Source organism: Durio zibethinus, chromosome 8, assembly GCF_047325235.1.
Source record: "Durio zibethinus cultivar Kanyao isolate XHJ-2024 chromosome 8, ASM4732523v1, whole genome shotgun sequence".
In the NCBI taxonomy this organism is placed as follows: Eukaryota; Viridiplantae; Streptophyta; class Magnoliopsida; order Malvales; family Malvaceae; genus Durio; species Durio zibethinus.
Window position 1 is genome coordinate 20,480,653 of NC_143169.1, and position 10,739 is coordinate 20,491,391.

Sequence of the window (10,739 nt, forward strand, 5' to 3'; positions counted from 1 at the left end):
TTTCAAATTTCCCTTCTTAGACTATGTTTTGAGTTGGACTTGTGGGAGCATTGGAGATTTTAATTTTTTAGATCTTTTTATTACCCAATTGTCTTTTTGAATTTATTTATTGGAACTCTATAGAGCTTGTTGAGATTTTATTTTTCAAATCTTCCTTTATTTTTCAAGTTTTCCTTCTTAGATTTGCACAAGCTTTAAAGACTTCAATTCTTTAAATCTTTTTTCCCCAATTGTCTTACTGAGCTTGTTTCCGAAAATTACCTTTAAGTTTTCTTTTCCCATATTCTATGTCAATGGCTTAATGAGCACCTTATTTATAGTGTCTAGTGATGCTAGGTGAAAGAGTATTAAAAGAACTTAATCTTTTTTTATTTTATCTCTAAATTCTTATAATTTAATTAGAAATAAAAAAGATGAATCATGAATGAAATTTGGTTGGAAAATCCATTTAATTTTAGAAATTTGATTAGCAAGAATTTGATTTTATCTTTAAATTATTTAAATTTATCTAAAGATAAAATTGATGAGTCACAGGAAAGTTTTGAGTGATTGGATATATGTTTTCTTGAATTTTGATTAGACAAACCACATGTTTCATCTTTATTTAACAAGTGACTTTGATAAATTTTCAATTAATTTATTAACACATTAAAATTTTAGTTGATCACTAAATATAATTAAAAAATTTTAAATGACTTGTGCCATCTAGTAATTAGTAGAAAATGTTCACCTTCTACAAAGTATTGGGATTGTTTTAGTATGTATTTTAGAAAAAAAAAAACCAATAAAATGCACCATGTGGCCAAAAATGCCATACCATTTTTATTTATAATTCTTTTATGAATTTTTATTTTTGAAACTAAGAAAAGAAATAATTAGTAAAAAGGAAAATAAAAAATTAAGAAGAAAAGAAATAGAAAAAAAGATAAGAGAGAGAAAGGCGAGAAGGCAGTGGTGTAGTCACATTTAAATTATAGGGTTAATTAATATCACTCAATTTTTAAAAAGCTACATTTACACATGTAAGAAGTACAAAATTTTTTGTATTTTTTTGTATTGATTATTGGCCTTGAATTGATTAAGAATTTTGATTTGACAAAATAAAAATTTGTCAAACTTGTTTTAATCTTGTCTAAGCTTAAATTGAACATTTTTCCACCCTTCTATCTCATCAAAATTCATTTGAGAACCAAAACAACTCAAATTCTCGAAATAAAACATGATTTATGCAAGTTTTGATAGAAGGGATCGATCCCCTCAGGGAAGAGATCGATCTCCTCCATTACCAGATTGATCCCCTAGCAAAAGGATCGATCCTGTTTTCAACCAGAACTGAAAGCTATCGAGATTTGGCAAAAATCGATCGATCCCCTCCCTGTAGGGATAGATTAGTTAGTAGAACGGATCGATCCTTTCATTTAAGGGATCGATCACTTTTTCATACAGAATGCTTTTCTCGTGCAATTTTCTAGAAAAGGGATCGATCCCCTCACATAGAGGATCGATCACCTAAAGCAAGGGATCGATCTCCTCTTAAAGGGATCGATCAGTTGTTCAAACAGAATGTCCCCAAAGTGTGGAAACCCAAAAAAGGGATCGATCACCCCATATAAGAGATCAATCACCTAAAAGAACAGATCGATCCCCTCAAGCAAGGGAACGATCGGGTAAGACAAAATAGGCATAAAATCAAGCTTTCTCAAACATGAACCAATCGATCCCCTAAGGGAAGGGATCGATCCCCTGAAGGCCTAAAACTCTCAACGACTATTTTCTGTTTGAAATTTTTGTGGGGTTGAAGCATTAAATGCAATCCAACAGCTCTCAACTTCTTCCTAACTATAAATCAAACATTCCATTGCAAACCAAGAGTAACAAGAGCTAAAAAAGCTTATTGCTATTCACCTATCAATTTGCTTAAGCATTCAAAGTTGTAAAAAGGGAAAAAATGCAAAATTCATATCAGTTTTTCTCTACTTTCTTATCTATACATTTGTGTACTTCAACTTAGCAAACACCTAGCCTTTGTAAGGTTCTTAAAGTTTGCCAAACACTTCTGAATTTTTTGTATTATGAGCGTGTAAGCTTAAGGGGAAGGATAACCCTTAAGAGTGTATGTTATTGAGTTGAAAAGCTTTGTGAAAGCTTAGTTGTAATCTTCATCAAATAGTGGATTGAACTCCCTAGCAAAAGAGGTTAAAGGAAAGGACATAGGTGCCTAAAAAATGATCGAACCTCTATAAATTTTGGTGTTAAATTCTCTAATCCTATCTCTTATTTATATTCATCTATTGTGCTTATCTATTTTGATAATTTATGGTTATTGAATATTATCTTTGAAAATTTTATTAAAACCAATCACCCCTCTCTTGGTTTATTCCAAGTCTTTAAGCTAATAATTAGTATCAGAGCCAATACTCTTTTTATAGGTTTAACAGTCTAAAGTGATCCTGAAAATGGCTCAAAGAAATATGGTAATCAATGTGAAAAAACCATCATCAAGCTACAACAACTATACCTACCAACAAAAGGTGTGTCTCATGGTAAATGAAACAGTTGCAACATCTCTTGAAAGTGAAGGACATTCAACTATTAGACCCTCTCTCTTTGCTAGTGACAACTATTCTTATTGAAAAACTAGGATGAGGCTGTTCATTCAAGCAAATGATTATAAAGTTGAAAGATCATTGTAAATGATCCTCAAATTCCAATGAAGATGGTAGATGGTAAGGAGGTGATAAAGCTAGAAAGTGAATAAGATGTCAATGACATGAAGATGGCTCAACTTAATACCAAAGTAATGCACATACTCTTTTATGCATTGGGACCAAGTGAGTATAATAGAGTCTTCTTATGTGAAAATGTAAAAAAAATTTAGGATAAGTTGGCTGTCACCTATGAAGGTACAAATCAAGTGAAAGAGACAAAAATAGGCATGCTTACTCATAATTATGAGCTGTTTAAAATGAAACCTGATGAAACCATTAGTGAGATGTCAAACCGTTTCACTGACATCATTAATGGTTTAAAGGCTTTTGGGAAGACATATTCAAATGTGGAGATGGTAAAAAAAATTCTCAATAGTCTACAAAAGAGTTGAGAAGCCAAAGTGACAGTCATTGAAGAGTCTAAAGATCCTCATACACTTTTTTTGGATGAACTAATGGGCTCTCTCCTCACTTATGAAATGAAGATAAAAATGAGACAAGAACCAGTCAAGAAAGGTGGCATTGCTCTCAAATCTACCTTTTAAGAAGATGAAAAAAATTTTACTCAAGAGGAAGATGATGAAGATGAAAGATGGCCATGTTTACAAAGTCGATTCAAGAAGTTCATGAGAATGAATAAGTTCTCAAGTAGGAAGAGATCACAAAGGGATATGACTAAAGGGGAATCAAGTAGAAGAGAAATGGATCAAATTTTTTATTATGAATACAACAAATCGGGTCACATTAAAATTAATTATCCTTTGTGGAAAAAGTAAAATATGACTAAGCCAAAGAAGAAAGCTATGGTAGCAACATGGAGTGATAGTGACTTCTCCAGTGATGAATCAAATGAGAGGAAAGTAGCCAACCTATGTCTCATGGCTCTTGATGAGCCCAAGGTAACCTCTAATCCATGTGATTCAAATTCATACTCATTTGATGAACTACAAGATGCCTATGATGAATTAGTTATATAATTTGAGAACATGAGCATGAAACATAGGAAAATGATCAGTAAATTAAAACTAAAAAATGAGTCATTGACTAAAACAAAAGAAGACTTAGAAAATGAAGTAAAACTCTTGAAGGTAAATGTCAATGACTTGACTAAGAAAAATGAAAATCTGTATAATTCATTTTCTAGATTTTATATGGGTCATCAAAAGCTTAATGACATGCTAGAAACATAAAGAGCTTTCTTTGATAAAGATGAACTAGGTTATAATGGTGACACAAAGAGACTCACTTGAATAATTTTCTTGTTAAGTCAAATGATTCATCTAGCATGTGTGCACATTGTTATAAATTGGGTTATTTCATACAATATTGTTCCTTTAAGAAAGTCACTTATTGAGGTAAGCTCATTAGAAGAGTGTGAATTCCAAAAGGAGTTAGCACATCTCAAAATGAGGTTACTACAATGAAGTAGATTCCAAAAGGCACAAAAATTGTTAGTACTAACTCTCAAGGACCCAAAAAAATTTAGGTACCCAAAATAAAAATTTAATTATGTTTTTGTAAGTGGATGAGCATTGCTACAAAGCAAATTCTAGCAAGAACAATCAATGTACCTTGATAGTAGATGCTCAAAACACATGACCGAAGATAAAACTCTCTTTAAAGACTTGAAAGTGAAAAGTAGATGAGATGTTACATTTGGTGACAACTCAAAGGGTCAAATTGAAAGGATTGGCTCCATTGGTAACAATCCATCTACTTCTATTGAAAATGTTTTACTTGTGAAAAGTCTCAAGCATAATTTACTTAGCATTAGTCAATTATGTGATAAAGGATTTAGGGTTGTGTTTGAATCCATGTGCTGTCAAGTAATTGATATAAAAACTAACAAGCTTATTTTTGTTGGACACCATCAAGGAAACATTTATATAGTGCATCTAGATGACCTATCCTCTAAAAATGTTTGTTTTATGGCTCAAAAAGAAAATAAGAGTTGGATTTGGCATAGAAGGCTTGGACATGCAAGTATGCATGTAATTTCAAAATTTTCTCAAAATAATTTGGTCGTTGGTCTGCTAAAGTTGAAATATGAAAATGACAAGGTTTGTGATGCATGTGCTCAAAGAAAACATAGAAGAATTTTTTTCAAACCTAAGAACTGCATTTCAACTACTAGACCTCTTCAACTATTGCATATTGATCTTTTTGGCCCTACTAGAACAATGAGTCTTGGTGGAAACAATATGGGTTTGTTATTGTTGATGATTTACTAGATTCATATGGGTTCTTTTTTTACATTCAAAGAATGAGGCTTTGGAAAAAGGTTATTCAATTACTAGTATTAGAAGTAATCATGGAAAGGAATTTGAAAATCTAGGCTTTAATATATTTTGTAGTGAAAATGGTATTAGCCACAATTTTTCTACTCTTAGAACCCCTCAACAAAATAGGGTAGTAGAAGGGAGAAATAGAACTTTAGAAGAAATGGCTAGAACCATACTTTGTGAAAATAATCTACCTAGATATTTTTGGATAGAAGCCATAAATACTTATTGCTATATTATAAAAAGAGCTATGATTAGGCCAATTTTGAAGAAAACCCCCTATGAACTTTTTAAAGGAAAAAAGCCTAACATAAGCTATTTTCATCCTTTTTGTTGCAAATGTTTTATTTTGAACAATGCAAAAGATGATCTTGAAAAGTTTAATGCAAAAAGTGATGAAAAAATTTTTCTAGGATATTTTTTTAGTTCAAAAGCTTATAGAGCTTTCAATAAAAGAACATTAGTGGTGGAAGAGTCTATACATGTTGTTTTTGATGAATTTCACCCACTTCTGAGAAATGTGCTTCTTGATGATGATGATGTATATATACTTCAAGAATGGATCAATAATACACCTCATGACATTGAGAAAAAAAATCAAAAGGAAGAAGATGAGTTTTTAGAGAAGCCATAACACATAGAAAAAAAGCTAAATCATCTTAGAGAAAGAAGGTATGTCAAAGATAGTGAAATCATTGGTAATCTAACTTAAGGGGTAAAAACTAGATCTTCTTTTAATATATGTAATTATGTTGCTTTCTTATCCCATATTGAACTAAAAAATATCGATGAAGTATTAGGAGATGATCATTGGATTTTGGCCATGCAAGAGGAATTGAACCAATTTGAAAGAAACCATGTATGGAATCTTGTACCTAGGCCTAGTGATCATTCTACCATAGGCACCAAATGGGTCTTTAGGAATAAAATGGATGAAAATGGAAATATCATTAGAAACAAAGCTAGATTGGTAGCTCAAGGGTATAGGCAAGAGGAAGGAATAGATTATGATGAAACCTATGCCCCGGTAGCAAGGTTAGAAGCCATAAAGATGTTGCTTGCATTTACATGTTTTAAAAATTTTAAGCTTTTTCAAATGGATGTCAAGAGTGCATTTTTTAATGGTTTTATAAATGAAAAAGTGTATGTAGAGCAACCTCCCAGTTTTGAAAATTCAAATTTCCAAATCATGTTTATAAATTGACAAAAGCATTATATGGTTTAAAGCAAGCTCCTAGAGCTTGGTATGAAAGATTGTCAATTTTTTTGATTGAAAATGGTTTTAATAGAGGGAAGGTTGACACTGCACTTTTTATTAAAACAAAAGGTAAAGACATTCTTATAGTGTAAATTTATGTTGATGATATTATATTTGATGCTACTAATGAAATTTTTTGTCAAGAATTTGCTAAGATTATGCAAAGTGAATTTGAAATGAGCATGATGGGAGAACTCACATTTTTTTTGGGACTACAAGTAAAGCAAACAAAAGATGGCACCTTCATAAATCAAGCTAAATAGATCAAAAATTTACTCATAAGGTTTGAATTGAGAGAATCAAAGCCTTGTTTGACACCAATGAGCACCTTAACAAAGCTTGACAAGGATGAATGAGGTAAATGTGTTGACTCTAAACTATATAGGTTTATGATTGATTCATTGCTATATCTTACTGCTAGTAGACCTGATATTATGTTTAGTGTATGTCTATGTGCTAGATTTCAATCATCTCCTAGAGAAACATATTTGTCTGTTGTCAAAAGATTTTTAGATACCTTAAGGACACCCCAAATTTAGGATTATGATATCCAAAAGGCTATTTTCTTTGCTTTACATGCCTATTCCGATGCGAATTTTGGTGGATGCAAAATTGATAGAAAAAGTAATTCTGATACTTGTCAATTATTTGAAAATATGCTCATATCATGGTTTTTCAAGAAACAAAATAGTGTTGCTCAATCTACAATCGAAGCTGAATATATAGCAGCTGGAAGTTGTTGTACCCAGGTTTTGTGGATTAAGTAACAATTAAAGGATTTTGGAATAACCATGGATCATATTGCCATTAAATGTGACAATACTAATGCCATCAACCTCACTAAAAATCCAATTCAACACTCTAGAACCAAACATATTGAACACTCTAGAACCAAACATATTGAAATTAGGTGTCATTTTATTAGAGATCATGTTTAAAAGGGTGACATTGTACTTGAATATGTTGACATCTTGCATCAACTAGCTGATATCTTCATAAAACCTATTGATAAGGATAGATTTTATGTAATTAGAGGTGAACTTGGCATGATGAATGCTTCTTGAAGTGAAATTCTTGATGTTATGATGTATGGTGCACTTTTCATTGATTAAATATATGTTTTTTTAAATTTTCTTTTTTTGGTTTATGCATGATTGTAAAATGCTTGTTTGAATGATCATATTGCATGGTTTTCAACATGCTACAATAAAAACCAATCGATCCCCTTTGGACAGGATTGATCAGGTGTAAAGGTAGTAGCCAATTTCGTTAAACCCAGGAAGAATCGATTGATCCCCTGTTTGACAAGATCGATCGGGTATTCAACCAGTAGCCAAAATGACTTGGAAAGGTACAAAACCAATCAATCCCTTTCAAACCCAATCGATTGGTTCCATGCAAAAGCCCAAAATCGATTGATCCCTTACTTCACTTGATCGATCGATTCATGAATTTTAGGCGTGATAAATTCGGGTCCTCACCTGTTTGATCGACCCTTTCATCTTTGCTCTCCTATTCATCTTCTTCTCCAACTCATTCTCTCTACACCCTAGATATTTCCACTAAAAATTGACTCATTCTCTTACAAAGTTCTCTTGTAAACTCACTAACCACAATCTCTCATGGCATCTAAAACCAAAGTCATGACTGGACAATGAAACCTTCTAAGAAATGCCTCAAGCTCCACCATGAAGCCTTCTTTCAACCAGAATTTTAACAATCCCGATGCCAAAGAGTAGTATGAGACACACTTTACTCACCGAGAAGTAAAACCTGGAAGGGTAATCTCTCTAAACTTCTTTTAATCCATAGAGTTTCCCTATTTGTATACTTTTGAGTCTTTTGGATAGATGCCTTACTTGTGTATAGAGAGTCGCTTATTTGAGAATCTAGTAAGAGTATTCTATAGTAATGCCAGCTGTGTTCAAATTGAAGGAACAAATAGGCATTATCTTGATAGGTTCAGAACATATGTAATGGGAAAAGAAATCTTAGTTACAAAATAAGTGCTAGCTGAGGCCTTTATGTTAGCTGATGAAAGGGATTTGTGATATGGTGTAACTTGCTCAAGATATCTTTCAGAATCCTAATTTATAGGTTACTCCCACACAAGCCTCTAGGTTACCCATGCATGATCGATTGTTACACCTTATTGTAACCCATGTGTTAGCCCTTTTTGAGACCTAATACTCTACCATTAAGAAATAAGATTATTGGTAAATGTACAAGATCAAGCATGAACAGAAACCAAATTTGGTGCATTTCATTTTTAGTGACATGATGAGGATTGTTCAGAATAGAGATGTTACTCTGGTATATGGGTATGCGATAAGCAATCTTTTAAGACATTTGGAAGTAAACATTAGAGGCGACAGGGAGATACGCGTCAATGACCCATTTAGTATTCTTGGGCCTCCCACATTGCATAGTATGGGGTATGTTGAAACTTCAGATGGCCAATAGGTTAAAAAGGGAGATATTGGTGTTGCACAAAAAGAAGACGAGGAGTAAGACCCTGTAAACATGCCTGCACTTCAAGGAGAACCCCCTAGCACACCTTTTGACACTCAAGGTACCCTAGAGATGTTTTTACTTCAAATGAACAACCTGTACTAAGTGGTTGGCACTATGAGCATTAGATTAGAGTCCATAAAAAAACTCAAAATGATCTTGTGGCACAAGTCCAGTATCTTCGAGCTGATATTAAGCATATGAGGTTTACTCCTCAGCACATGGGACAGTCTTTGCATTACTCTCCTCCTCTACCTTCATCTCTTCATTCTCTACCTCCACCTTACTGAAACCTTCTTACTGCCATCTCTTATGTTTTCTCACATTTTTTTTTTTGTAAATATAACTTTGCATTATGGCTTGTAGACTTTGATCTTTATATTAATGCAACCTATCTTTTATTCTCTTATGGCTTGTGACTTTGTGGTTTATGGCATTGGTGTGTAGTTTCATGTTTGAAGTGACCTTGGGTGGCCTTAAATTACTTATTCCTTCATTTTGATTTGTTTCATTTAGTATTTTTGCTATGACAAAAAAGGGAAAAAACATTAGTAAGAAAATTTAATGATGTATGAAAATCTGATGATGTTTTGATATTGATAATGATGCTTTGATATTGATGGATATATTGATGGTTATGGTGATATTACTCTTGTCTAGTTGTCTTAAATCTTATGCCTAAATTCAAGGGGAGTTTGCCTTTCATAAGTTCAAGAGGAGTTTCTTTTCAAAAGGAAAAATGTTTTTCATGCAAATTTTTCATTTAGTTTTGTCATATCAAAAAGGAGGAGATTGTTGGCCTTAAATTGATTAAGAGTTTTGATTTGACAAAATAAAAATTTACCAAACTTGTTTCAATCTTATCTAAGCTTAAATTGAACATTTTTCCACCCTTTTATTTGGCCAAAATTCATTTGAGAACCAAAACAACTCAAATTCTCGAAACAAAACATGATTTATGCAGGTTTTGATAGAAGGGATCGATCCCCTCCATTACCATATCGATCCTCTAGCAAAAGGATCGATCCTGTTTTCAACCAGAACCGGAAGCTCTTGAGATTTGGCAAAAATCGATCTATCCCCTCCCTGTAGGGATCAATTGGTTAATAGAACAGATCGATCCCCTCATTTAAGGGATCAATCACTTTTTCATATAAAATGTTTTTTTTGTACAATTTTTTAGAAAAAAGATCGATCACCTCACATAGAGGATCGATCACTTAAGGCAAGGGATCAATCCCCTCTTAAAGGGATCGATCGGTTGTTCAAACAGAATATCCCTCAAGTGTGAAGACCAAGAAAAGGGATCGATCCCCCCACAGAGGAGATCGATCACCTAAAAGAATAGATCGATCCTCTCAAGCAAGAGATCGATCCTCTCAAGCAAGAGATCGATCGGGTAAGGCAAAATAGGCATAAAATCGAGCTTTCTCAAACATGAAACAATCGATCCCTTAAGGGAGGGGATCGATCCCCAGAAGGCCTGAAACTCTTAACGGCTATTTTCTGTCTAAAATTTCTGCATGTTTGAAGCATTAAATGCAATCCAACGGCTCTCAACTTCTTCCTAACTATAAATCAAGCATTCCACTGTAGACCAAGAGCAACAAGAGCTAAAGAAACTTATTGCTATTCATCTACCAATCTACTCAAGCATTCAAAGCTGTAAAAAGAGAAAAAATGCAGAATTCATATAAGTTTTTCTCTACTTTCTTATCTATACATTTGTGTACTTCAACTTAGAAAACATTTGTGAGGTTCTTAAAGTTTGCCAAACACTTCTGAATTTTTTGTATTGTGAGTGTGTAAGCTTAAGGGGGAGGATAACCCTTAAGAGTGTATGTTGTTGAGTTGAAAAGCTTTGTGAAAGCTTAGTTATAATCTTCATCAAATAGTGGATTGAACTCCTTAGTAAGAAAGGCTAAGGGAGAGGACGTAGGTGTCTAAGAAATGACCAAACCTCTATAAATCTTGGTGTTA